At 43.0% G+C, this 27,559-nt stretch overlaps 1 long non-coding RNA gene and 1 other non-coding gene across 4 annotated transcripts; one reads left to right on the top strand and one right to left on the bottom strand.

Moving 5' to 3' along the window:
* The first annotated feature begins 10,332 nt into the window (after nucleotides 1-10,332).
* On the top strand, nucleotides 10,333-14,103 carry LOC129637465 (uncharacterized). Of its 3 annotated transcripts, none has more exons than XR_008707482.1 (3): nucleotides 10,333-10,486; nucleotides 12,875-12,944; nucleotides 13,111-14,103. It is a non-coding gene; the product is annotated as an uncharacterized LOC129637465 (long non-coding RNA). The 3 variants fall into 3 exon arrangements; XR_008707483.1 differs by having other exon boundaries at nucleotides 10,333-11,605; XR_008707481.1 differs by lacking the exon at nucleotides 10,333-10,486 and having other exon boundaries at nucleotides 12,777-12,944.
* A 6,286-nt stretch (nucleotides 14,104-20,389) lies between these two features.
* Nucleotides 20,390-20,462, bottom strand: TRNAC-GCA (transfer RNA cysteine (anticodon GCA)). Its single transcript has one exon. It is a non-coding gene; the product is annotated as a tRNA-Cys (tRNA).
* Nucleotides 20,463-27,559: the final 7,097 nt, after the last annotated feature.

Here is a 27,559-nt window from a genome sequence, read left to right as displayed (position 1 = left end):
TGTGGACTTCTCATTGTGGTGGCTTGTCTCGTGGCAGAGCATGCGTTCCAGGGCACTCGGGCTTTCATAGCTGCAGCACGCAGGCTCAGTAGTTGTGGCCCATGGACTTATTTGCTCTGTGGCATGTGGAATCTTCCCAGACCAGGAATGGAACCTATGTCCCCTGCAATGGCAGATAGATTCTTATCCACTGTACCACCAAGATGTCCTAAAGCCCCTTTAAGCTCTCATAGTCCCTATTTGTCTGACTCTAAAGCATCCTTCCCAACCCCTTAGTCACGGCAGGAGCTCAGGGATTTTATCATGACAGGCATGAAGCCAGTGAGGGGGAGGGAGGGGGTTGCATTTCATTCTGTCAGCTCCCCTTCTTCTAAAGGGTAACATTGTCGCTCACAGCTTATCTTGCTGTGAACTTTCCTTAATGGTTTAGTTGGATTCAGGCTCAGATTAATCATCCTGGGCAACAGGCAACACGACAAACTCATCACTAATTAATTGGCAGCAACACAAGATACCACGTTCCCTGGTGCAGAAGGTCTGTTTCTATATCAGCCTCCCTCCTCCCAGGTTCTAACAATGGTGTGCCTTTTCATCCTCCGTGTGCTCATCTCGGCTAAAAGCATAAGTGAACGCTCACCATGGGGAAGAATGAAAAGGAGAAGGTTCAAGTCGGGAACGTGTGTTTCTGTTTACATCTTCATTCCCCAAACCACTGTTGTAGTTCAGGGAGAAGTTCTGCTTTGGCCATCTTCCACAAATGAAAATGTTTGCCCTTGCAGTGTTAAGCAAAAATTCAATATTATTGCTTCACATGCAATCCTGTAGATGTGAAGATTAGGTCGTTCCATAAATAGGCTCTAAATTTTGATGTTCAGCAGAACTTTTTATCAAAGAAATTTATTCACACTCAGATATAGATATGTATCACCTGCGTGTGCATACATTCATGAGTCATGTCTGACTCATTGCGACCCCCAGGGACTGTAGCCCATCAGGCTCCTCTGTCCAGGGGATTCTCCAGGCAAGAATACTGGAGTAGATTGCCATTTCCTTCTCTGGGAGATCTTCCCAACTCAGGGACTGAATTCATATCTCCTGTGTCGCCTGCATTGGATCTGTCATCTCTGGTCAATGCTAAATCACCCAGTGCACAGGAGAGTAAATGTTTCTTGTAGAAAAGGAGGAAAGTCTCTTACAAAACAACCACACTTTACTTTCTCATCTTTTATTGATTCCTCAGATTACAGTGTTCTTGCTTTCATCTCCACCCCAACAATCTCAGTATTGGTCAGGAGTCTTCAAACATTTTAGGAGCATAAACACAACTCGAACTCATTTAAAGAAAAGAGGGAATTTTTGGATTGTGTGGCTGGAAAGAAAACGGGGCAGCTTACGGTGATCAAAGGAAAAGATTTGGGAAACATCCTGAAATTCTGTGCTGCCAGAAAGCACTTCATCAACAAACCAATCCTGCCACCTCCAACCTCTCTGCCTCCACCATGTACGGACAAGCAAGAAGGTGGCTGTATGTCAACCATGAAGCAGGAGGTGAGTTCTCACCAGAAACCCAACCGTTTGGGCACCCTGATTTTGGACTTCCAGTCTCCAGAATTGTGAGAAAATAAATTTTTATCATTTAAGCCACCCAGTCTGTGGCATTTTATATGGTAGCCTGTGCTAACACACCAGTCTAATCTAGTTTTCTTCTTATCTCTTTGAAATTTTTTCTCTTTATGCTCTCTTTGGGGTTGAATTTTACCTCATCCCATGTTTTCAATGGACTGATGCTTTTGAGTGGCCTGGGCTGCAAAGAGATCAAACCAGTCAATTCAATTCAATCCTGAATTTTCATCAGAAGGACTGATGCTGAAGCTGAAGCTCTAGTACTTTGGCCACCTGATGCGAAGAACTGACTCCTTGGAAAAGACCCTGATGCTGGGAAAGATTGAAGGCAGCAGGAGAAGGGGGCGACAGAGGATGAGATGGTTGGATGGCATCACTGACTCAATGGATATGAATTTGAGCAGGCTCTGGGGGTTGGTGATGGACAGGGGAGCCTGGCGTGCTGCAGTCTATGGCGTCGCAAAGAGTCAGACACGACTGAGCGACTAAACTTATGTTTTCAATTGTCACTACCATTTAGGTTTCCCAGATGTAATGTGCAGCTCATATTTCCCACAGGAGCTACATATGAACATATCTTGCTACTCACTGCATACTCCACTGGTGCCTCCCGCCCCAAACTGAATATTATCTTCTCCCAAAGTCATCATTGTTCCCAGCCACACTCATCATCTCTGTGGATAAGTATCACAGTGAAAAAGTATCCACAATGATGCAATCTTTTACCCCACTGTCAAGAGCAAACACCAGCTTCTTAATGTAACTACTAAGTAGTTCTGGAACTCTTTTCTTTACCTTCACTTAACATTGACAATGCCTTAGTGAAAAGGAACCACCACTGCTCACCTGGATTTTTACGACACTCTTCTAAGAGGTCTCCATGACTTCAGACTTGCTCTCTATAATCCATTCTACATTCTGCAGTCTAACTTGACCATGCTATCCCTCTGCCAGAAACTCAGCACAAATCTAAGTGTTGGACTTTATTTCTTGCTCTTTTCTTCTCACACTCTTTATTTCAGTCATGTGGCATGCATGGATGTTAAGTTGTGTCTGATTCTTTGCCACCCCATGGATTGTATCCCACCAGTAGTCTCTGCCCATAGGATTCTCTAGGCAAGAAAACTGGAGTGGGTTTCCAAGCCCTCCTCCAGGGGATCTTCCCGACCAAGGGATCAAACCCACGTCTCATGTCTCCTGCAATGGCAGGCGGGTTCTTTACCACTAGCAGCACCTGGGAAGCCCTGAGTCGTGTGGATCTACTTACAATTCTGTTGGACCATATAATTCTCACTAATGCCTCAGAATGTTTGAACATCTATTCTGTCTAAAAAATCTTTTCCATTGCTCTTTAGCTGATTACTTCTTACTGGTCTTGCTGGCTTCAGTTGGTCTTCCTTTGAGAAGCCATCTCTTTCCCACAATATAACTATGTTCTTATGGGATCTCATAGACCACGTTATTAATCTTACAGTAGGATCAATTTACAGTATCCTAAATGATGTGCTTACTCTTCTTCTCTTCTGTTAGACTGTGAATTCCTTCACTGTGGGAGTAGTGTTTGATGTCCATTCTGAATACTTAATTTGTATTTGTTTAATAGGTACATCAATAAAACAATGAGTGAAAAAATATACAAACCTATCCCCCCCAATTGTTTGATGACCATAATTCCTTTAGCTCAGTTCTTACAAAAATATAAACAAAAACCAAACAAATTCCACAGCTTCACCTGTTTAATAGGGAAACATAGGAAGTATCATTTTATGGCTTTATAAAGAAGATCAAGAAGTTTATGTGTCTTATATGCTAATTCCATTACTACCTTCTTGAAAATCTATTCTGTCCATCAATTTCTGCTGTTCTAAGCAGAATGAAGATATGTTTCATCAACAGTTGTCCCCTACGGATACATAAAAACACATTAAATGCCTCAGATGTGAATGACATGTTCCTTCTTGTTACTCTTTTGCTAATATTGGTTTAATTGTTTCATCATCATTGTGGAAGAAACAAAAACTGGCTGTTACATTTTGCTCAGACAAGTGGCTCACTCAGAGCTGTTTGCTTGTTTTATTTGGGCTTCTTGAGTCTAATTTTTACATGGGTGGAAAATCCCATGGACGGAGGAGCCTGGTAGGCTGCAGTCCATGGGGTCGCTAAGAGTCGGACACGACTGAGCGACTTCACTTTCCCTTTTCACTTTCATGCATTGGAGAAGGAAATGGCACCCCACTCCAGTGCTCTTGCCTGGAGAATCCCAGGGATGGGGGAGCCTGGTGGGCTGCCGTCTATGGGGTCAAACAGAGTCGGACACGACTGAAGAGACTGAGCAGCAGCAGCAGCAGAATACATTTAGTGACAAAGAAAATGCTTGGGGACAGGTGGTAACTGAAAATAAGATATAAAATTGTCCGTAGAGATTTGTTGGTTGAGTATGCAGCACTGAAATGGCAGAAGAGAATTACACACGTTTTAAAAAAAATCCATAGTAGACCTGGAAAGATGGGAAGGGTACCACAAAAGCAACCTGATGGAAGAGAAAAGGAGCTGGAAAGGACTGACTGAGGGAGAAGAGGGGATAAAGGACAAATGGCCATGGGTTCTTAGTAGAGTGAGTAGTTATAAGGTAGAGAAATTAAGGCAAGCTCTGCATAGCAGAAGGTCTTTATCTGACATTTGGCCCCAGGACAGTGTTTTACATATCATCTTTGACCCTGAAATTCTGACAAAGGCTCCCAGAGAGAGATGTTTGGCCAGTGAGATGAGACCGTGCCTCAGATAAATTACAGCTTCAAGGAAAGACCAAGAGGTCACATATTCAAAGTGAAAAACTCATTCTCCACTTACACATCTTAAAGGAAATTCCACTTGGTCTCCCATCCCTTCCTCCATTCCCTTCTCTTACAAAAACACTGACATTAAGGTGCTTATGATCTAAATCTGCCTTCATGACCAAGAGGAAGAGAAATTTCAATTGGGCTGAGGAATTACTCCCCAGGGCCAACATTGCTCAATTTAGATTTCATCAATGACTATGAACAGCAGCTAATAAATACCATACATTTGAAGAAACCTAACAGTATGAATATAATCAATCTGATTTCGGTGTTGACCATCTGGTGATGTCCATGTGTAGAGTCTTCTCTTGTGTTGTTGGAAGAGGGTGTTTGCTATGACCAGTGCGTTTTCTTGGCAAAACTCTACTAGCCTTTGCCCTGCTTCATTCTGTATCCCAAGGCCAAATTTGCCTGTTACTCCAGGTGTTTCTTGACTTCCTACTTTTGCATTCCAGTCCCCTATAATGGAAAGGACATCTTTTTGGGGTGTTAGTTCTAAAAGATCTTGTAGGTCTTCATAGAACCATTCAACTTCAGCTTCTTCAGCGTTACTGGTTGGGGCATAGACTTGGATTACTGTGATATTGAATGGTTTGCCTTGGAAACGAACAGAGATCATTCTGTCGTTTTTGAGATTGCATCCAAGTACTGCATTTTGGACTCTTTTGTTGACCATGATGGCTACTCCATTTCTTCTGATGGATTCCTGCCCGCAGTAGTAGATATAATGGTCATCTGAGTTAAATTCACCCATTCCAGTCCATTTTAGTTCGCTGATTCCTAGAATGTCGATGTTCACTCTTGCCATCTCCTGTTTGACCACTTCCAATTTGCCTTGATTCATGGACCTAAGATTCCAGGTTCCTATGCAATATTGCTCTTTACAGCATTGGACCTTCCTTCTATCACCAGTCACATCCACAGTTGGGTATTGTTTTGGCTTTGGCTCCATCCTTTCATTCTTTCTGGAGTCACTGCAGATGGTGCCTGCAGCCATGAAATTAAAAGAAGCTTACTCCTTGGAAAGAAAGTTATGACCAACCTAGATAGCATATTGAAAAGCAGAGACATTACTTTGCCAACAAAGGTCCGTCTAGTCAAGGCTATGGTTTTTCCAGTGGTCATGTATGGATGTGAGAGTTGGACTGTGAAGAAAGCTGAGCACCAAAGAATTGATGCTTTTGAACTGTGGTGTTGGAGAAGACTCTTGAGAGTCCATTGGACTGCAAGGAGATCCAACCAGTCCATTCTAAAGGAGATCAGCCCTGGGATTTCTTTGGAAGGAATGATGCTAAAGCTGAAACTCCAATACTTTGGCCACCTCATGCGAAGAGTTGACTCATTGGAAAAGACTCTGATGCTGGGAGGGATTGGGGGGCAGGAGGAAAAGGGGATGACAGAGGATGAGATGGCTGGATGGCATCACTGACTCAATGAGTTTGAGTGAACTCTGGAAGTTGGTGATGGACAGGGAGGCCTGGCGTGCTGCGATTCATGGGGTCACAGAGTCGGACACGACTGAGCGACTGAACTGAACTAAACAGTGTGAAGGAAGAGGGCAATGGCAACCCACTCTAGTACTCTTGCCTGGAAAATCCCATGGACCAAGGAGCCTGGTAGGCTACAGTCCATGGGGTCACTAGGTGTCGGACATGACTGAGCGACTTCACTTTCTCTTTTCACTTTCATGCATTGGAGAAGGAAATGGCAACCCACTCCAGTGTTCTTGCCTGGAGAATCCCAGGGATGGGGGAGTCTGGTGGGCTGCTGTCTTTGGGGTTGCACAGAGTTGAACACGACTGAAATGACTTAGCAGCAGCAGCAACAGTGTGAAGAGGAATTTCAAAATACAATAAATAACAAATTAATGTGGGAGGAAACAGTTAACACAATAAGCTGAAGGAAATTTATCAAGCTATTTCACATCAGCAAGAAAGAACAGGCTGCAAAGGAAAGGAAACATCAGAACTCTCAAAAACAAAATCCCACACCTGGGCATATATTTAGAGAAAACTCTAACTCAAAAAGATACATGCATCCCAGTGTTCATAGGAGCATTATTTACAGCTATAGCCAGGACATAGAAGCAACCTAAATGTTCATCAATGGATGAATGGATAAAGAAGCTATGAGATGGTTGGATGGCATCACTGACTCAATGGACATGGGTTTGGGTGGACTCTGGGAGTTGGTGATGGACAGGGAGGCCTGACGTGCTGGGGTTCATGGGGTCGCAAAGAGTTGGACACGACTGAGCGACTGAAGTGAAAACTGAAAAATGGTAGCCCAGTACTTATCGCCAAAGCAGAAGCTGACCCACAGACATAAAAAACAGACTTGTGGTTGCCAAGGGGGTACTGGGTTGGGGAGGGATGGATTGGGAGTTTGGGATTAGCAGAAATTATTATATATAGAATGGATAAGCAACAAGGTCTTGCTGTATAGCACAGAGAACTATATTTAATATCTTGTAGTAAACCATAATGTAAAAGAATATAAAAACAAATATATACGTATATATGTAAAACTGAATCACTTTGCTATACAGAAGAAATTAATACCACATTGTAAATCAACTCTACTTCAATGAAATAAATTTTAAAAATATAGTGGCATATAGAAAATGCTAAAATAGTGAAGAAAAAAGAAAACATTTATATAAAAAGGAATCAGAACTATACTGACATCATCTTTTAGGGCAATAGAGCCAATTCTTGAGTTCTTATAGAATATGATGTTGAATTCTTATTTCTATATCAGGCAAAATTGTATATGCAGTGCCATCTCAATTATGTAAAAATATGCATAGGAAATATTGAAAAGAAATGTGTGTTGAACACCTAACCAGTTCCAGTATTAAGGGTTTTAGACATATCACGCCTGATCCTCTCAGGGTAGGGATTATTTTCCTTGTTATTGGTCAATCTCATAGGGCTGGTAGAGAACAGAGCTAAACTCAAACCATGCCTTCTGTAGAGGAGGAAGTTAGACTGCCCTCCTTGTCATCAGATTTTAGAAATTTACATTTGATATTGAATGACAGATACTCCTGCAGCATCAAATGACCAATGCTTCCACTACAAATGGACCCAATGCCCAGCACACTGGGCCAGATGTCCAATGGAACTTGGGAATTTGTGCTTGACTAGAGGACAACTGGGCTTCCGAGGCAGCACTAGTAGTAAAGAATCCACCTGCCAATGGAGGAGACACAAGAGATGCGGGTTCCATCCCTGGGCCGGGAAGATCCTCTGGAGTAGGAAATGGCAACCCACTCCAGTATTCTTGCCTGGAAAATTCCATGATGGGCAGAGGTGCCCAGGAGGATAATGCAGCCCATGGGGTCCCAAAGAGTGGGACACAGCTGAGCGATTGAGCGCACACAAAAGTGTGATGACTAGGCTTGCAGCATGGGCTAATGTCTTTCTGCTGTTGGGAATTGGCAAGTTCTCCCCGAAATCGGTTTGATTCTACTAGGTTCCTCCAAAGGGATGGCTATCATTGCTAAGTGGCTTTTCCAGCTTCCAGGCAGCGTGAATGGCTTTTTCAGGCATTCTGATTCCACACAGAGTCAGCATGGAATTTGAGCCACTTGACATAATCGAGGGCCTTCTCCTTCCGCCTTTCACAGTCAGCCAGCAGTACTGTGGCTCCCTTCCGTCTGCCCACATCGTCTTTACCAGGGAAAATTAACAACCACTTCACTAGCACAGCTCCTAGAGGCTGGAATAACTCATTAAAATTTAAAATAAAACCATTTACAAGCCTTTGCATCTGAAACTATAGGAGTGGGTAACCTCTTCAAGGCATTGCAACTGATTCGCAAGGAAAGAAAAGTTTGTTTTCCAGAGGATATTAGCAGTATAAGTTATTTCTTAAGCATATATATAAATAATCAAACCACAAAAGCTGACATTAAAGCCGAACAATCTTGGTGTGTATAACAATTAGAGATTTATCCAGAGGATCAAGATGGATTCATGGCCAGCAAGTAAGGGCTAGGCTACTAAGTGAAAAATGTAGATGAATAAAAGTGACAAATCAAAATGATAACTGGTCCAGCTTTACCTTTTATGAGGTGCTCCCCAAATTCTTGGAATAGTCCAGTAACTGATGGACAGAACACAGTTTTATGTTTTGATTTTATGAAGCTTCAAATGAGAAGGAAGCAAGCTAATGGCATGTGTTATAGACTCTTGTCTAGCCAAATTTGTTACTTTTGCCTAGATGAGGAAACTAAGATATCTTTCTTTGGTCACTGGAGTGACCTTCTCAAGGTCGTTACAACAAATGATTCATTCCTAGAAACAATCTCTTTGGAAGAGCCCAGATTCACTTTCAACATTTGTATTTTCAGTTCCAGCTTACTCAGAATGATGCTTGATTGATGACCCAGATATGCCAGTTATGCAAATGCTTTCTGATCTCAGAGACATGGATAGCCATGAACTTCGACAGTTGATGACAATATTGCACTTCCATAAAGGTCCATCTAGTCAAGGCTATGGTTTTTCCTGTGGTCATGTATGGATGTGAGAGTTGGACTGTGAAGAAGGCTGAGCACTGCAAAATTGATGCTTTTGAACTGTGGTGTTGGAGAAGACTCTTGAGAGTCCCTTGGACTGCAAGGAGATCCAACCAGTCCATTCTAAAGGAGATCAGCCCTGGGATTTCTTTGGAAGGAATGATGCTAAAGCTGAAACTCCAGTACTTTGGCCACCTCATGCAAAGAGTTGACTCATTGGAAAAGACTCTGATGCTGGGAGGGATTGGGGGCAAGAGGAGAAGGGGCCGACAGAGGATGAGATGGCTGGATGGCATCACTGACTCGATGGACGTGAGTCTGAGTGAACTCCGGGAGTTGGTGATGGACAGGGAGGCCTGGCGTGCTGCGATTCATGGGGTTGCAAAGAGTCGGAGACGACTAAGAGACTGATCTGATCTGAATTTTTTTGAGGCTTGGGGAAGAGGATTGAGTGTTCACTGTGTTTGGACTTTTTGTATATGATGATCTCATTGAATTTCATTTTTAAAAATATTTATTTATTTTATTATCACAAAATATTTATTTTATTCAATAGTAAATTAAATTGAACGAATGCATATGTCCATAGTTGTTACTCTATGTTTCACTATTTTAACAAGTTGAATAATCTATTTTTAAAACTTTTATGTTTATTTATTTATGACTGGGCCATGCAGCATGCAGGCTTCTAGTTCCCTGATCAGGGATTGAACCAGAACTCCCTGCAGTGGAAGTACAGAGTCTCAGCCACTGTACAACTGCCTTGTGCAATAGGCATTCCATATTTACAGACCATGAAAAAGTCTGGAGTCAAGCAACTTGCCCACAGTCATTCTTTTACCATCCCATGGACTGTAGCCTGCCAGGCTCCTCTGTTCATGGGATTTGCCAGGCAGGAATACTGGACTGGGGTGCCATTTCTTTCTCCAGGGGATCTTCCTGACCCAGGGATCAAACCCGGGTCTCCTGCATTGGCAGGCAGTTTCTTTACCACTGAGCCAGCAGGAGTAAGCTCTGGGAGATAGTGGAGGACAGAAGAGCCTGGCAGGCGACAGCCCATGGGGTCGCAGAGTCGGACACGACCTGGGAACTGAACAACAGCCGTCACAGTTACACAGCTGCTCAACTGAAGCCTGAGATTTCTAAACGCCTCTATTAGGTCACACCATCAATATGTCTCTGGGAGATCTCCACTTGCACCAGTGTGACCAGGTGCATAGGCAGAAATTGGGTCTTCAGAAGTACTTCTGTAGACTGTTCACAGCTGATGGGCTGAATCAGTGTAATGCAGTGAAAACTACCAATTCTGGTGTTAATCAACTAAGGGCTTGGCCAAATCACCATCACTGCACTGATTCCCTGGCTTTCCCAGTTTAGAAAATGAGAGAAAGCTGTAGCTTTAGTTCTCCCGAGAGTTTAAATATCCCAAATTAAAACAGAGGGAGAGAGAGATTATCAGCAAGTCTAACAGAAAAGTTAGACACATAGACTCGCATAGGTGATTCTAAAGGCTGTGGGGGGGAAAAATCCCATTTCATAACATGGATAGTTCTGATGGTAAACAATGGGGTGGGAGTAGGCGGTAAAGAGAAAGACAATGGGTTTTGCCTGAGACAGAGGAAAAGGAGACTCTGTTGTACATCTTCCTCCTGTCTAGGCGCTCTACCCATATCATTTCAACATGTGTCATTTCATTAATCCTCACAAAGCTGGTGTCAGCTGTTCTATAAACTTACTATGAAAATATGGTGATAATTACTTTATTTTTCCAAAGAATCATAGAGTCCTCACCTACTAGATTGGCAAAACAAACAAACAAACAAACAAACAAACCTGATTGCCTTCTCATGGATTTCCCTATCAATTTCGCAAACACCAGGAAGAACTGGGGTTTACGTCTACATGTGGTGGAGGTAGGGGAGGGAGTGGGTGGTTGTCCAACTTCCACATTCAAATAGAAACATTCACAGCTTTCAAACAGCCCACCATCACCATTGCTTCTTGCTGCCTCATTGCATTGCTTTTATAAATAACTTTATTAAGGTATAGTTTCTGATTAGGAAATCCATCCATCTCAGTTAGACACTTTGATGATTTTAGTAACTCTACTAAGTGGACTAACCATCATCATAAATCAGTTTGAGAACATTTACACCCTCACAGCACACACACACACATACACACAGGCACACCCTGTAAGGTCCCTAAAATGCCCATTAAGAGATAATCATTATTCCCACCCCCAGCTCCAGGCAACCACTAAGCTACTTTCTCTTTTATATTCTTACTGGACATTTTGTATAAATAACGGTTTTTAATCTGTGGTCTCTGTATGTCTTCTTTTTCACTTCAAACCTTGTGTTGGAGACTCATCATTGATGGAATATGTGTCTGTAGCTTGTTCCTTTTTACTGTTGAAAAGCATCCCATGGTACAGATAGACCACACCTTTCCACTGATCAGTGTCCACAAACTTGCTCATAGATGTTCTTAGCAGCATTACTTGTTGTTGCTGTTCGGTTGCTAAATCATTTCTGACTCTGTGACTCCAGGAACTGCAGCATGTCAGGCTCCCCTGTCCTTCGCTATCTCCCTGAGTTTGCTTAAACTCTTGTCGGTGAGTCAGTGATGCCATCCAACCATCTAATCTTCTCTCACCCCCTTCTCCTCCTGCCCTCAATCTTTCCTAGCATCAGGTCTTTTCCAATGAGTCAGCTCTTCGCATTAGGAGGCCAAAGTATTGGAGCTTCAGCCCAGTCCTTCCAATGAATATTCAGAGTTGATCTCAGTTAGGAATGACTGGTTTGATCTCCTTGTGGTGTCCACAGTTTGAAAGCATTAATTCTCTAGAGCTCAGCCTTCTTTATGGTCCAACTCTCACATCCATACATGACTACTGGAAAAATCATAGCTGTGACTATACGAACCTTTGTTAGCAAATGGATATCTCTCCTTTTTAATACACTGTCTAGATTTGTCACCGGAGAAGGCAATGGCACCCCACTCCAGTACTCTTGCCTGGAAAATGCCATGGATGGAAGAGCCTGGTAGGCTGTAGTCCATGGGGTTGCTAAGAGTCAGACACGACTGAGCGACTTCCCTTTCACTTTTCACTTTCATGCATTGGAGAAGGAAATGGCAACCCACTCCAGTGTTCTTGCCTGGAGAATCCCAGGGACGGGGGAGCCTGGTGGGCTGCTGTCTATGGGGTCGCGCAGAGTCAGACACGACTGAAGCGACTTCGCAGCAGTAAGAGTAGCAGCAGATTTGTCACAGCTATTCTTTCAAGGAACAAACATCTTTTAATTTCATGGTTTCAGTCACCATCCACATTGATTTTGAAGCCCAGGAAAATGAAATCTGACATTGTTGCCACATTTTTCCCCATCTGTTTGTCATGAAGTGATAGGACCTGACACCATGATCTTTGTTGATTGAATATCAAGTTTGAAGCCAGCTTTTTCACTCTCCTCTTTCACTTTCATCAAAAGGCTCTTTAGCTCCTCTTTACTTTCTGCCATTAAAGTAGTATCACCTGCATATTTGAGGTTGTTGTTGATATTTCTTCCAGCAATCTTGATTCCAGCTTGTGATTCATCCTGCCCCGCATTTTGCACAATGTACTCTGCATATAAGTTAAATACGCAGGGTAACAAAATACAGCCTTGACTTATAAAAGCTACAAATTGAAAACAATCTAATGCTTTTTAAAACTGGTCTACACCTGTGGTTTTCAAGCCTGGATCTGCATGGTGATTTTGATTTAATAGACCTGAGGTAGAGATGCATATTGGTTTGCAGAGCTTTCCAGATGAGTCTGGACCATGAGAATTCTACAGAGTCTAACAGAAGATGTTTGCCCCCCCCCCCTCCATTGATGTTACAGTTCCTGAATCACCAATGTGATTGCTTGATCTCACTCCTTCTGAACTGAGCTTGGCCAAAGATGCCCAAAGGTGAGCTCTATATTACAGAATTTCATTTGTGTCATATTTGGGACATCACCCTGCTCTCCACAGAACCCCAAAATCCCATCCATTTCTCCTCCCCAGACCTGAGATCAGTGGCTTTCTCTTAAACCCTTATAATCCAAATATCTTACATATGTCCCCTTTCCTGCAGAATGGGAGCACCTGTCTACTTCCCAAGTGAAGCTCCAGACCCTACTCCTTTCTCTAGAGATACCACTTTTAATGGATCACAAGCCAATTCTCTCTCAGGGAAACTCCAGTTGATTCCAAGTTGCCACCTACTATACTGCTAATTAGAGGCTACTTTTATGACTCCAAGATACTCTGCAGCTCCCGTTTCCTGTTGATTGTACATGTTTCTTGGTTAATAAAGCAGAAAAAAAATACATTCGGTGACTGCTGTGTCACAACCTGCATAATCACACCCTTGTGTAAGTATGTTATTATCCTTATTTTCAGACATTGATTCCCAGCTAGGTTAATTGGCCAGGGTTATACAGCTGATAATTGCAGATCAACACTTTAACTCAAGTCTTCTTGCCTCTGAAGCCTGCGTCACTTTCTAACTTTCTACCACAATCTGCTGGCTTCTTTCCACCAGGCTTCTTTGCAGAGTAAGGATTTCCACATTCCCTTTCAAATGCAATTTAGTTGTAAATACATTCTGGCAAAGGCTCATTCTATCTCCCTCATTTTCTCTTCTCATTCCTCAGTCTCCTAAGAGAGAGTCATTAGGAAGGTACATTCTGTTTCTAAGGTACAAAAGGTCTTTCAAAAACTCGGTGGGGGTGCATTGGAGAGTCAACAATGATGTCCTGACACACTCCCCATTAGGTCCTCTGCAGAATCTCAGAGTCTTGAGGATATATCAACCCAATATTACAAAGTCCTACTCCCATCCCAGCCAGGCTGTAGCCTGCAGACCCTCACCACTGGGGGGGAAATGTCAATTAAAGGCAAATTGTATTTTTCATCAAATAAACAGTTGGATTTTGATGGAGTCTACTGAGCAAGGCAGGGCATTGCTCTATTGAAGCCTTTATCAGAGCCCAGCAAACACTTCCTCCCCATGTAGCTGGCTTTAAATGTTCTGTAATAGGGAGAATGATGATAATTAAGTCAGCCTGTCAGGGTTTTATGCCAACATTCTTGCATCCAACCAGTTTTTGGCAAATGCCCACCTTGCTGTTCAGGTGGGGTGAGGGAAGCTTTCTGGAGGTCAAGTCTCATTCACCTATAGTTGATTGCAGGGACATAGATTTTGGTAACTTTGTTATTATTGTTCAGTGGCTAAATTCCATCTAACTGTTTGCAACCCAATGGACTGCAGCATGCCAGGCTTCCCTGTCCTTCACTATCTCCCTGAGTTTGCTCAAATTGAGTCAGTGATATTATCCAACCACCTCGTCTTCTGTTGCCCCCTTCTCCTTTTGCCCTCAGTCTTCCCCAGCATCAGGGTTTTTTTTCCAATAAATCAGCACTTTGCATCAGGTGGCCAAAATATTGGAGCTTCAACTTCAACATCAGTCCTTCCAATGAATATTCAAGGTTGATTTCCTTTAGGATGGACTGGTTTGATCTCCTTGTAGTCCAAGGGACTCTCAAGAGTCTTTTATAGTACCACAGTTTGAAAGCATCAGTTCTTTGGTGCTCAGCCTTCTATATGATCCAACTCATAGTAGCTTGGAGCTGGGATCAAATCTCATCCCCTATTTACAAGGTATGTGGCCTTGTGTGTGTGTGTGTGAGTGTTAGTTGCTCAGTCTTGTCCCACTCTTTGCGACCCCATGGATCCTACCCTGCCTGGCTCCTCTGTCCATAGAATTCTCCAGGCAAGAATACCAGAGTGGGTTGCCAGTTCCTTTCCCACAGGATCTTCCTGACCCAGGGATCAAACCTGGGTCTCCCACATTGCAGGCAGATTCTTTACCATCTGAACCACCAGAAAAGCCTTGTGCAACTCTACTGAGTCACAGATTCCCCCACGCTTCTACAGATTTAGTTCAGTCATTGCCTCCTTTATTCTTTCTCTTCACCCATTTGCCTCAAATATATCACCCCAGGACCTCTGCACATACTGTTTTCTCTTCTGAAACATGAATAGAACATTATAACTGGCAGAGGCCATTGTGCCTACCACCTTCCTATTGTAGATGAGGAAACTGAAGTTTTGAGAAGGGAAGTGATTTTTCCAAGACCACACAGTGAATCAGTAACAGGAGAATACAATTGGCAGAGTCCCATTGTTAAGAGGACAGACAGAGAGGGGCAGGCATGGGAGACAGTCTGGAACCTGGGACACTTTGCTGCGGTGTTTGCAACCTGGACAAATGTCTCTCTGAGCAACAAAATACAAGGAAACTATAAGGGATTATAAATATCTCCATGCCTGTGCAGGTGAGGCAAATTATGGACCCAAAACAAAAAGACCAAAAACCCAACTGCCCCTTCTGAGGAGTTCAAAACAAAAGTAGGGTGTTGGGAGCAAAAGCCGAGTATGGTGCATGTACCCTGCACACAGCATCACCAAGGAGGTGGGCAGACCACCTAAGCCACTCCTCCAGCCCAACCCACCTCATCCCATATAAGGACCTCCAGACCTGCTCCCACCCTCATCCCATATAAGGACCCAGATCGCTCCATCATCACCACCACCCCCAGGGAGGGAGCCAAGGAACCTGGTACTTGTTTTCTATTCCTCATACTGCAGCAGGAGTCCCAATAAAACCTTGCCTGAATTTCCTGTTTGGCTTCTTATCAATTTCTACTGATTAAGAAATCCAAGAACCCTGATGGGTAACAAAGGGAGCTGGCTGAGTATAAAAGTCTTCAGCTTATGAAAAGTACTTTCTATTTACGATCACCAGAAATCTGAGCATTCCTGGATACATAGAAGAGAAAGATCTTGTGCTATATATGCCCCATAGCATTAGTATTGGTTTTCCCATCTTACATATGAGAAAAGTGAGGCTTAGGGAGAGTGGTTAGCATTTTCAGTAGACACAGCTGGTAACTGACTGAGCTAGGATTTATCCAGGCTCTCTGCCTTCAAAGCCCTCCTGATATGCCCTAGAAGATACAGCATCCCCTACCTTGCTTTGCTTTCAAACATTCACAGACTTACTCCCCTCTCACAGATCAGCTCAAATTCACCACCTCTTGAAACATCTTGGTGCTTTTTCCTGAACAGTCTTCTCTTGCACTTAGATGTGGCTCTCCTAATATCTGTCATAATTATTTCTTGACCTGGATGTTTTCACCTCTCAATTATTTCTTGTGGAGGACCAAGAACATGTATTAACTTCTACATCTGCCCATTACAGACACATAATAGCTATACTCAGAGCCAATAATAGATATATAGGTATAACTGGTATTATGTGTCTAGGTGGGCACATAATAGGTATTCATCAAATACCTGCTGAATGTGTCACAAAGCTAGTGATGGTGATTTTCTCCAAGAACTGTGATTTATTCCAGCTGCAAGTTGACTTTCTTTTATTAAAAGAGTTACAGGATTGATATGAAGACATGTTATCTCATTAAGAAAAAATATCACAGGAAACTGTGCCCACCATAGGAAAAAAGAAAACATGCTGACATTGAAGATGGAAATAAGACAGTGAACCTCAGAGAGAGGTTCACTCTTTCTCCCAAACATGGAGAACATTATGTGCTGATAAGCATGCTCAAAGAGAAAAGTTTTCATTGAACATAAGGAATGGCTTATTCATCTCCATGTTCTAAACATGTCCACAACCCTTACCCCTGCCCTCAACGCCGACCACAAAACACCTGTCGCAATTGAATTGGGAAAGTTTCAGTAGAAAAATGAGGGAGGGAGGGAAGTATGTGGGGTCCTTGAGCACCCTCCCCCATAGATTCATGTAGCAGCTGCATCTCCTCTGGCCCCCGAGTATTGTAATTCCTTATCTCTATGCGTGGCTTCCTGGTGTCTACTTAAAAAAAAAAAAAAAAGCACAATGTGAGAGTTGTGAGTTATTTGTGGCAAAATGAGGACTGCAGCCTGGGAGACAGCACCTCAGATAGCTCTGAGAAACTGCTTCAGAGAGGTGGGGGGTGGACAGGGCAATAAATGTGATTTTGGTGAAGGGGGACTTCATGCAATCAAGCACTTGCCTTTGCAAAAGGTTTTCTACTAGTCACGAGGAGCTGATGTCACCATGAAGGGATTTGGTGCTTTTCTAGATATGGGGAGATGCAAGGATTGGGCTCATAAGATCAGCTTCTGAAAATGTCTAGCTGTCTGAAGACCTGGAGCACAGAGTGCCTCGTTCCTGTTCTCCACCCTGAACTCCCTTCAGGGTGTGTCGAAGTTCGACAGTGACAGCAGCACATGATTTAGTCCTTGCATTAATAGAAGCAGATGGCAAGTGCCCATGGCAAGGGCCAGTTTGTAGTTGACCCTGGTGAAATCCTCTGGACACAGGGATCCTTTGAGTCACGGGAATATCTATCCTAACACTTGGAAGTAGAGTGCTAGCTGCTAAGTCATAAAAGGCTGAGAAACAAGAAAAGCATGGAAGCTAAAATTCTCACCACCACCCTCTAGGGTGCCCATTTTAGAGATGATAAGGAAGCATGATCAGAAATGTAAACAGCATTACCTGGGACACATGGAAGTTAAGCAAGGAACAGATGCAGGTTGGTTGGACTCATTACTAACAGCTAGAATAATCCAGCAAGTGGATTCCAACATTTATGTAAGTATTCCTCCCCCGTTATACATTTAGCTTTGCTGTTGTTCAGTTACTAAGTCATGTCCAACTCTGCGACCTCATGGACTGCAGCACGCTAGGCTCCCCTGTCTTTCACCATCTCCCACAGTTTGCTCAAATTCATGTCCATTGAGTCGGTGAGGCCATCCAACCATCTCTTCCTCTGTCATCTCCTTCTCCTCCTGCCTTCAGTCTTTCTCAGCATCAGGGCATTTTCCAACGAGTCAGTTCTTTGCATCAGGTGGCCTAAGTATTGGAGTTTCAGCATCAGTCCTTCCAGCGAATACTCAGGACTGATTTCCTTTGGGACTGACTGGTTTGATCTCCATGTTGTCCACTGCCTTCTCCTTTTCACCACTGCAAACAACACTGTGAGGAAGTTTTTTAATACAAGAAGCTTTGGCTGCATTTAGGATTGCTGCCTTGGAGGTAGAATTGTTGAATTAAGAAGCATGGGTGTTCTTAAGGATCTTGATATGCATTGCCAAATTGCTTTCCAAAAGGACTGCATGAACTCACATTGCCTCCAGCAGTGCATGCGAGTATCAGTTTTACCACACCCCCATCAGTTTGGGTATTCTGGTTTTTTGGAAAGGTTACATACACATTTGCTAGCTGAAAATAGTATCTCCATTTTAATTTGCATTTCTTTGATTACTAGCAAGGTTGAACATTTTCCCATATGTTTTTCAAGCCATTTTGTTTCCTCTTTGTGATTTTTATTTTCCTGTCTATTTTAGCTTGCAGCATTTTGGTGATTTTCATAATAATTTTATAAGCCCTTTTATGTTAAGAATATCAGGACTGGGTTTGTCAGCTTCACTTAGAATATTGTCCCATTTTGCTTCCTTTTAACAATTTTTAAACCAAAGATTTTCAAAATCTATAATTAAATACATCAATCTTTTATTTTGTGACTTTATCCACCCATATCCTCTCTGTCTCCGCAACTCAATAAATGTTCCATTTTACTTTGTTCTGGTGCTTGTTTTTACTAAAAATGTTAAGGCTTTGACTCTATCTGAAAGGCTTTTTCTTTTTTTTCCAGTGTTAAATCTGACGTGAGGGATCAACCTGAGTTTGTGCCAAAATGCTAACCAACATTTCTCCCAGCAGTGTGTACTAAATAATCCCTCAGCTTCCCCATGGCTTGTTATCATATATTAAGGTCTTATTCCTGAGAGTGACTGTTTTTCATCCTTGTCTTCACTGAGTTATACTGAGTTAGGCTGCCCTGAGATCCTTTGCTGCTTTGCTTGCACCTGGACAAACACCTCCATCAACAAAATACAAAGAAACTATCAGATCAGATCAGATCAGTCACTCAGTTGTGTCCAACTCTCTGTGACCCCATGAATTGCAGCACGCCAGGCCTCCCTGTCCATCACCAACTCCCAGAGTTCACTCAGACTCACATCCATCGAGTCAGTGATGCCATCCAGCCATCTCATCCTCTGTCATCCCCTTCTCCTCCTGTCCCCAAGCCCTCCCAGCATCACAGTCTTTTCCAATGAATCAACTCTTTGCATGAGGTGGCCAAAGTACTGGAGTTTCAGCTTTAGCATCATTCCCTCCAAAGAAATCCCAGGGCTGATCTCCTTCAGAATGGACTGGTTGGATCTCCTTGTAGTCCAAGGGACTCTCAAGAGTCTTCTCCAACACCACAGTTCAAAAGCATCAATTCTTCGGCGCTCAGCCTTCTTCACAGTCCAACTCTCACATCCATACATGACCACAGGAAAAGCCATAGCCTTGACTAGACGGACCTTTGTTGGCAAAGTAATGTCTCTGCTTTTGAATATGCTATCTAGGTTGGTCATAGCTTTCCTTCCAAGGAATGTCTTTTAATTTCATGGCTGCAGTCACCATCTGTAGTGATTTTGGAGCCCAGAAAAATAAAGTCTGACACTGTTTCCACTGTTTCCCCATCTATTTCCCATGAAGTGATGAGACCAGATGCCATGATCTTAGTTTTCTGAATGTTGAGGTTTAAGCCAACTTTTTTACTCTCCACTTTCACTTTCATCAAGAGGCTTTTGAGTTCCTCTTCACTTTCTGCCATAAGGGTGGTGTCAGCTGCATATCTGAGGTTATTGATATTTCTCCCGGCAATCTTGATTCCAGCTTGTGTTTCTTTCAGTCCAGCATTTCTCATGATGTACTCTACATATAAGTTAAATAAACAGGGTGACAATATACAGCCTTGACGAACTCCTTTTCCTATTTGGAACCAGTCTGTTGTTCCATGTCCAGTTCTAACTGTTGCTTCCTGACCTGCATACAAATTTCTCAAGAGGCAGATCAGGTGGTCTGATATTCCCATCTCTTAAGGGACTGAAAATATCTGCATGCCTGTGCAGGTGGGGCAAATTATGGACAACAAGATACAAAAAGACCAAAAGCACAACTGCCACTTTTGAAGAACTGGGAGCAAAAGCAGGGTGTTAGGAGCAAAAGCAGGGTATTATGCATGCCCCCTGCACATGATGCCCCCAAAGGGGTGTGCAAACCACCTAAGCCACCCCTCCAGGCTGACCTCTGGACTGGCCCCTGCAAGTGAAAAGTGTTAGTCGCTCAGTCCTGTCCGACTCTTTGTGACCCCATGGACTGTAAAGCCCCCAGGCTCCTCTATCTATGGAATTCTTCAGGCAAGTATACTGGAGTGAGTAGCCATTCCCTTCTTCAGGGGATCTTCCTAACCCAGGGATCGAACCTGGGTCTTCTGCACTGCAGGCAGATTCTTTACCGACTCAGCCATCAGGGAAGTCCTGGACTGGCCCCTACCCTCACTCCATATAAGGAACCAGTTTGCCCTTCCTCGGCAAGGGAGCCTGTTACTTGTTTATTGCTCCCCACCCCTGCTACAGAAGTGGCCCCAATAAAACGTTGCCTCAGTTTCTTGTCTGGCTTCTTATTAATTTCTATTGATGAAGGAGGGCCAAGAACCCTGGTTGGCAGTAATAACAGGGGCCATACAGATGTCCTTGCTTATCTGTGCTCCACCCACCACCACGTACTCAGTTCCCCCTCCAGCAGGGTCCTCAGAGCTGTCCTTGGATGTCCAGCCAAATAGTTTTCCATCCCCAAAGTTCTTTGGAAAGCATTTGCAAGGCTGGCCTGACTTCCTGGAGGCCAAGACCTCCTGGAGAAATTCCAACTGGGAAACAGCAATAGTTAGTGCCTGTAGGAAGGCAAATTGAGTCTTTTCTTTAATATATATTTATGCAGAAGTTTATCATTATGAACATTAAAGCACATTAATATTAATACAAGACAAATGTTTCATATCAGTAATAGGCAGATTGTATCTTTGAGTCTGGCAACACTGCTCCCATCAAAGCTCTCTCTCTCTCTCTCTCTCTCTAGCCTGGACAAGCCTCAAGGTAGGAACAGACTGTACAGGAATCTGAGAAGCACCATAGGCTCTAAGAATCCCAGAATCTTCATCTTAGTCTAAGATTAAGAGAAGAATTCACTCCAGTATAAGAGAACTACACCCTTATCTTCCCAAAGAGAGAAATCAATAAATAATACCTGGGGGAAATTAATCAAGAAATAGCAACCCATGCATATTTAGAAATATAGAGTTAACCATTAAAAACCTTTGCCTTTGAGAAGGTACCCAAGAAGGGAGAACAGGACACATAGGGAAAGAGGATCTCTGATTTTCCTTATAAAACTGATTGATATTTTTAACTCCATGCATGAAATTGCTTTAATATAAAATTAACATATCTTAAAAAGCATCCTCTGAACATGACAATGCAAAAAAAAACAAAACAAAAAAGGGATTTACTTTCTTATCTGATGTCTGGTGAGCAGAATTGAATCTTTCTTTTCTGATCCCATGTCTTAAGAACAGAAATTCTCACCACCCAGGCCTGCAGCTGGAGATGAATTAGAGTTTAGAAGATTGATTACAGTGTGAATTGGTGGCCAAAACACTCTGGATGTTGGCAACGATTCTTTTAAAAGAAAAAAAATCCTCTAAAGTTGCTTGCTTTTGTTTGATTGTCTTTTGCCTAGAAAGGAATAGTTCCTGTCTCCCACACCAAACTCTGCACTTTTGGAGAAAAGGGACCAGATATCTTTAGTTTACGTATCCTCTGCATATGCTTGATGAATATTTGTTGAATGAATTGATGGAGAGGATAGGATGGAATAGAACAGGAGAATTCTCTTGGGCCTCAGGAAGTCAATGGGTCCACACCCTTTCCTCCACATGGAAATACATTAAAAACTCCTACGACAGAGACTATCTTACTTCTGCTTTGGGTCTAATATAGACAGAGTGCTGTGAGAGCTAAAGGAAACTAGCGTGTTAGGGAAGGAGGGAGCTGAGACCTGAGGCTGAAATTCACCAGAAGGTTGTGGATTCCAGAGTCAGGAATTTGGACTTTTAATGATATTTCATGAAAACCAACACATTCCGGCTGTGATCACCTGTGTAGGAGCTCAAGCCACGTCACATCAATCTACAGCCAGTATCAACTCCATTTTTTTCTCATGGCTCTGAGCACATTCGGACCAGTTTTCCTCCCTGGATGATTGACAGCCTGTTGTTTTGCCAGATTGTCTGAGGGCATTTGAGGGTGGTGGGGGTGTTGGTTTCCTTTCACTCTGAACCTCAGTGGGAACTCATGGCTCTTTTTTCACTTTCTGAGTCACTGTAGAGGGATCTTACCTGAGAAGGTTGATTTAATTAATGTCTCTGTTATTACCCGCCACCTTTGAAGCTGCTGTCATGTTGCTGGAGTTCAAGCTACACAGTGACACCCCTGTGGGCTACCCCCATCAGCAAACTCCTATCTACTGTGATCCTTAGCTGTGGAACCTAGAGGCAAGGCAAGGGATGCTTTGATCTTGAGGATGTTCATATCTCATCCTGAAAGAGTTGACCACAGATAGGTCTAAATCTCACTAACTTCCATCTTAGGGCTTTCCAAATGGTTCATCAGTAAAGAATCCACCTGCAATGCAAGAGACACAGGAGATGAGGGTCTGATCTGTGGGTGGGGAAGATCCCCTGGAGGAAGAAATGGCAGCCCACTCCAATATTCTTGCCTGAAAAATCCCATGGACAGAGGACCCTGGCGGGTTACAGCCCAAAGGGTCGCAATGAGTCAGACGTGACTGAGCATGCATGCAACTTCCATCTCACAATTTTCTTTGTCAGTCATCCCAAACTCATGAAAACCATGGTCACAAGCCCACCTCCATGTCAGGTGACAAAAAGAATTCATGATCATGTGACCTTAGCACATGGCACTGAGTAGACAGATGACACCATGAACCCACCAGCTTCTTCCTATATGAATTTATAAAAATGTTGAAAACAGTACATTTGGATAATAAGAAAGCATATGGTGGACATCATCAAAGTGCATGACTTGGAAACCCAAATTTCATCCTTGTTCCATTTCAGAGTAAATCCTCAATCTCTGTTAGCTTAGAGAAATCTGGTGAGAGTCTTGGCCTCTGAAATTAGGAAGAACCTCAGTTTTGAATGAACTCTGACTCTTAACAGCTATGTGGCCTTGGTCAAGTCGGTTAATGCCAGTGCTCAGTATAAAATGTGAATGCTGCCCTTATCATCATCATCAAAGTTGTGATCATCAGTATCATCATTAGAATTCCATCTGTACTCTATAAACGGATCCAGGCTGGGTCAGATTCCTCTCCTGGGGTGGCGCCTGTGGTGAAGAACCCGCCTGCCAATGCAGGAGACAGAAGAGATGTGGGTTTGATCCCTGGGTTGGGACAATCCCCTGGAAGGGCACGGCAACCCACTCCAGTATTCTTGCCTGGAAAGAATACTGGAGGAACGTGGTGGGCTACAGTCCATTGGGTCACAAAGAATCAGACACGACTGTAGAGACTTAGCATGGACTCCCCAAGCACCTTAAACTTCACCATCTTAAAACATTTCACATGTTACCACTAGACTTCTGAAAAGCATGGAAAATGCAGTTTTGCTTGCAAAAAAGTAGAAGAGGAGGGAACCAACTCTTATTGAGACTCTATTATATGCCATATGCTCTGTAAATTTATTTCTAATCCTCAAATTAATCTTTCAATATTTCCATTTCTATTCCCATTTCTTGGCTGGAGGAATGAAGACCCTGGAAAGTTAACTTGACCAAAGATGCACAATTAATATTAATAAGTGGCAGTGACAGTACTGAGAAATAGCCTGCCCAATAATCTTTTCCTACTAGATGATTCCCTAATGAGCCAGAAAATTTATTTATTCAGAATCTTTTTTACTCTGACTCTTGTAGGTAATCAAAGTTTTACTGTTTCCCTGTGGGGTCATAGGGGAGGAACACTCAGGTTGGGGAAGAGGGTGGCAGATGGTGTCAGGAAGACTAAATTACATGGCCTCAGGGCTGCTAAAATTTTCTAGTCAAATTCCAACCACTTAGAATTAAGAAATTGCACATTTTCCCCCCATTTGCAAAGCTATCCATGGACACAGGGTGTGCTGAGCAGTCTGGTCATGATGTTTTTATTTGCAGAGGGCTGCTTTCAAAATCTCAGAGTTCTTTGCAAAGAAAATGGCAAACACAGGTTTAAATCACCAATAAAATTAAGTGTTTAAACTAGATTTTCTACAAATAGCACATAATGGACACATTTCAGATTTCATCAGCTTCAAGTAGCACAGAAGGGAGCCTAAAACATTAAGGCAAGAGCAAGCAGTCCAACTGTAAAGGTCAAGTTAAGGGGTTTTACAAGCAATGCTTGATTTCAGGTGAACACGCATATCGAGGTGGTAACATCTGCCAAGACATCTGGGTTGTTCCTCAGAAGCACAATATTTAAATTGGTGGAAATGACACCTGGAGGGAACAACATATTCCAGCAACCTTCTTGCTTTACAAAAAGGAATGATCAAAATAAGATAATATTGTAAAGCTAAAATATCACATAGTCAGATCAAGAGATCTGAATCCTACATATAATAATGATGGGTGGTGGTGATGACATGATTTTTTACCATGTATCACAACTAGATATTGTCCGAGTCACCATCCTTGAGTGTTATCTATTTAACACCTTGTGAGTCTGTTATTATTAACCCACTCTTAGTGATGAGGAAAGAGAGTTCCAGGAGATAAGTAACTGGTCACGTAATTAATAACAGGTAGACCAGATGTAACTTAGACCAACCATCCTCAGTTCAGTTCAGTTCAGTTACTCAGTCGTGTCCGACTCTTTGCGACCCCATGAATCCCAGCACGCCAGGCCTCCCTGTCCATCACCATCTCCCGGAGTTAACTCAGACTCATGTCCATTGAGTCAATGATGCCATCCAGCCATCTCATCCTCTGTCGTCCCCTTCTCCTCCTGCCCCCTAATCCCTCTGAGCATCAGAGTCTTTTCCAATGAATCAACTCTTTGCACGAGGTGGCCAAACTACTGGAGTTTCAGCTTTGGCATCATTCCTTCCAAAGAAATCCCAGGGCTGATCTCCTTCAGAATGGACTGGTTGGATCTCCTTGCAGTCCAAGGGACTCTCAAGAGTCTTCTCCAACACCACACTTCAAAAGCATCAATTCTTCAGCGCTCAGCCTTCTTCACAGTCCAATTCTCACATCTGTACATGACCACAGGAAAAACCATAGCCTTAACTAGATGAACCTTTGTTGGCAAAGTAATGTCTCTGCTTTTGAATATGCTATCTAGGTTGGTCATAACTTTCCTTCCAAGGAGTAAGCGTCTTTTAATTTCATGGCTGCAGTCACCATCTGCAGTGATTTTGGAGCCCCCCAAAATAAAGTCTGACACTGTTTCCACTGTTTCCCCATCTATTTCCCATGAAGTGATGAGACCAGATGCCATGATCTTAGTTTTCTGAATGTTGAGATTTAAGCCAACTTTTCACTCTCCTCTTTCACTTTCATCAACCAGCCTAATTACATTCAATTACCCTATGCAATATCTCTAAGAATTAATCAAGTCACTCTCTAGGGTGATAATAAAGCATGTTATATCAGCAGCAACACAGAAAAAAAACATTTTTAGAAAGGTTCCCACATCAAGGACCAAAGTCTTCATCTAAGAGAGAATGTGATGTCCCAGGGGAAACAGAAATACAGAGTTCTCATTTAATTTCCACTCCTACAAAATGTTCTAAATGGACAGTGATTCTCTGACACAGCATTTGTTTTCTGATGCCATTTCTAGAGATAGAGTTCTTACTAATGAGTTTAAGAGATCCAGACATTTAAAATTATTTTCAATAAAAATGAATCCATGGATTCCCTAGAGCTATATCAGATATATTGTGTGTGTGTGTGTTGGGGGAAATGGTTGCATCAGATGCTCAGAGGGATCTAAAATATCCCCTGTTGCCCTCAAAGGAAGGTTTTCTGTCCCTAGCTCTTTCAAACCACAAACTGCCCCCTGTCCTCAATGAGTCCTGGACTACTCAATGATCAGAAAGGCAACAAGGAATAGTAAAATTAGCATTTTTTCATTTACTCATTCATTTGGATATTTATCCATCACCTTGCTTAATACCCTGTCCAAGGCGATGGGAATTCAGAGACAAAATCATTTTTAAGGAGCTCCTGGTCTAACAGAAAGAAAGATACCTAAGTAGATGATTATAAGGCGGTGTTATAATTTCAGTAATACATATTTACAGGCTACGAGGAGGAGCATCTAATCCAGGCTGAGAGGGTTGGAAAGATTCTGATCTGAGTAAGTAATGAGCACAGTTAACCAGATGTAGAAAGAAAGGCATTCCAGGCAGAGGAAAGAACCAGGCCAGGTAGGAGGAAACAGGATGGTGGATTCACGGGGGAACTTCCAACAGCCTAATCTTCCTAGAACATGAAAAGGTAGAGAATGAGAAAAGATGAGTCTGGGGAGATTTCAGGGCAGGCAATGGAGGTTGTCACATGACTCAATCCCATAAGGAGACCCTGTAAAAGGGTTTAAGCGAAACTGCAGGTAATGTAGCTGCAGTATGGGGAGCAGATTTAGAAAAAATTTGACCGATTAGCCCAGGCTTGAGAAATATTTCAAGTATTAGGTTGGCAGGAACTGGAAATTAACTAGACATGATAAGTGAAGAAGAATGAGACTGAGGCAGCTTTTAACAGCATAAGCTTTGGAGTCTGCCAAACATGGACGTAACTTCTACCCTTTGAACTTGAATGGTGCTTGTTTGGGACAACACAAGCAGGAATGGAAGATGGTGCTGCTGCTGCTGCTGCTAAGTTGCTTCAGTCGTGTCTGACTCTGTGCAACCCCATAGACGGCAGCCGACAAGGCTCCGCTGTCCCTGGGATTCTCCAGGCAAAAACACTGGAGTGGGTTGCCATTTCCTTCTCCAATGCATGAAAGTGAAAAGTGAAAGTGAAGTCGCTGAGTCTTGTCCGACTCTTAGCGACCCCATGGACTGCAGCCCACCAGGCTCCTCCGTCCATGAGATTTTCCAGGCAAGAGTGCTGGAGTGGGGTGCCATTGCCTTCTCCAATGGAAGATGGTAGTGATGGTTTAATGTGGACTGTTCTTGAGATAGAATGAATCCTTTGTATGTGAAAAAGAGAATGAAACAGAGAGACAGAGGGGAGAGAGTCCCAGAGACAGAGAGCCAGAGAAGAGAAACAGAAAGAGACTAGACAGAGAATTTTAAAGAAAGAAAGGAAGGGAAGGGGAGGAAGGAAAGGAGGGAGGGAGGGAAGGAAGGAAAGACGCAAAATCAAGTTAAAGGAAAGTAACAGCAGTGATAAACAGTATGGGGGAGACTGATACAGGAAGGAGCAGAAGCACAACAGAGGAGAGAAAGGGAAAGGATGAAGAAGCAGTGGGAGGGCCAGGCGTTTCAACAGGTGTCAATAATGCTCT

This window comes from Bubalus kerabau, chromosome 23 (genome assembly GCF_029407905.1).
Source record: "Bubalus kerabau isolate K-KA32 ecotype Philippines breed swamp buffalo chromosome 23, PCC_UOA_SB_1v2, whole genome shotgun sequence".
NCBI lineage: Eukaryota > Metazoa > Chordata > Mammalia > Artiodactyla > Bovidae > Bubalus > Bubalus kerabau.
This window is presented reverse-complemented; position numbering and strand designations above follow the sequence as displayed.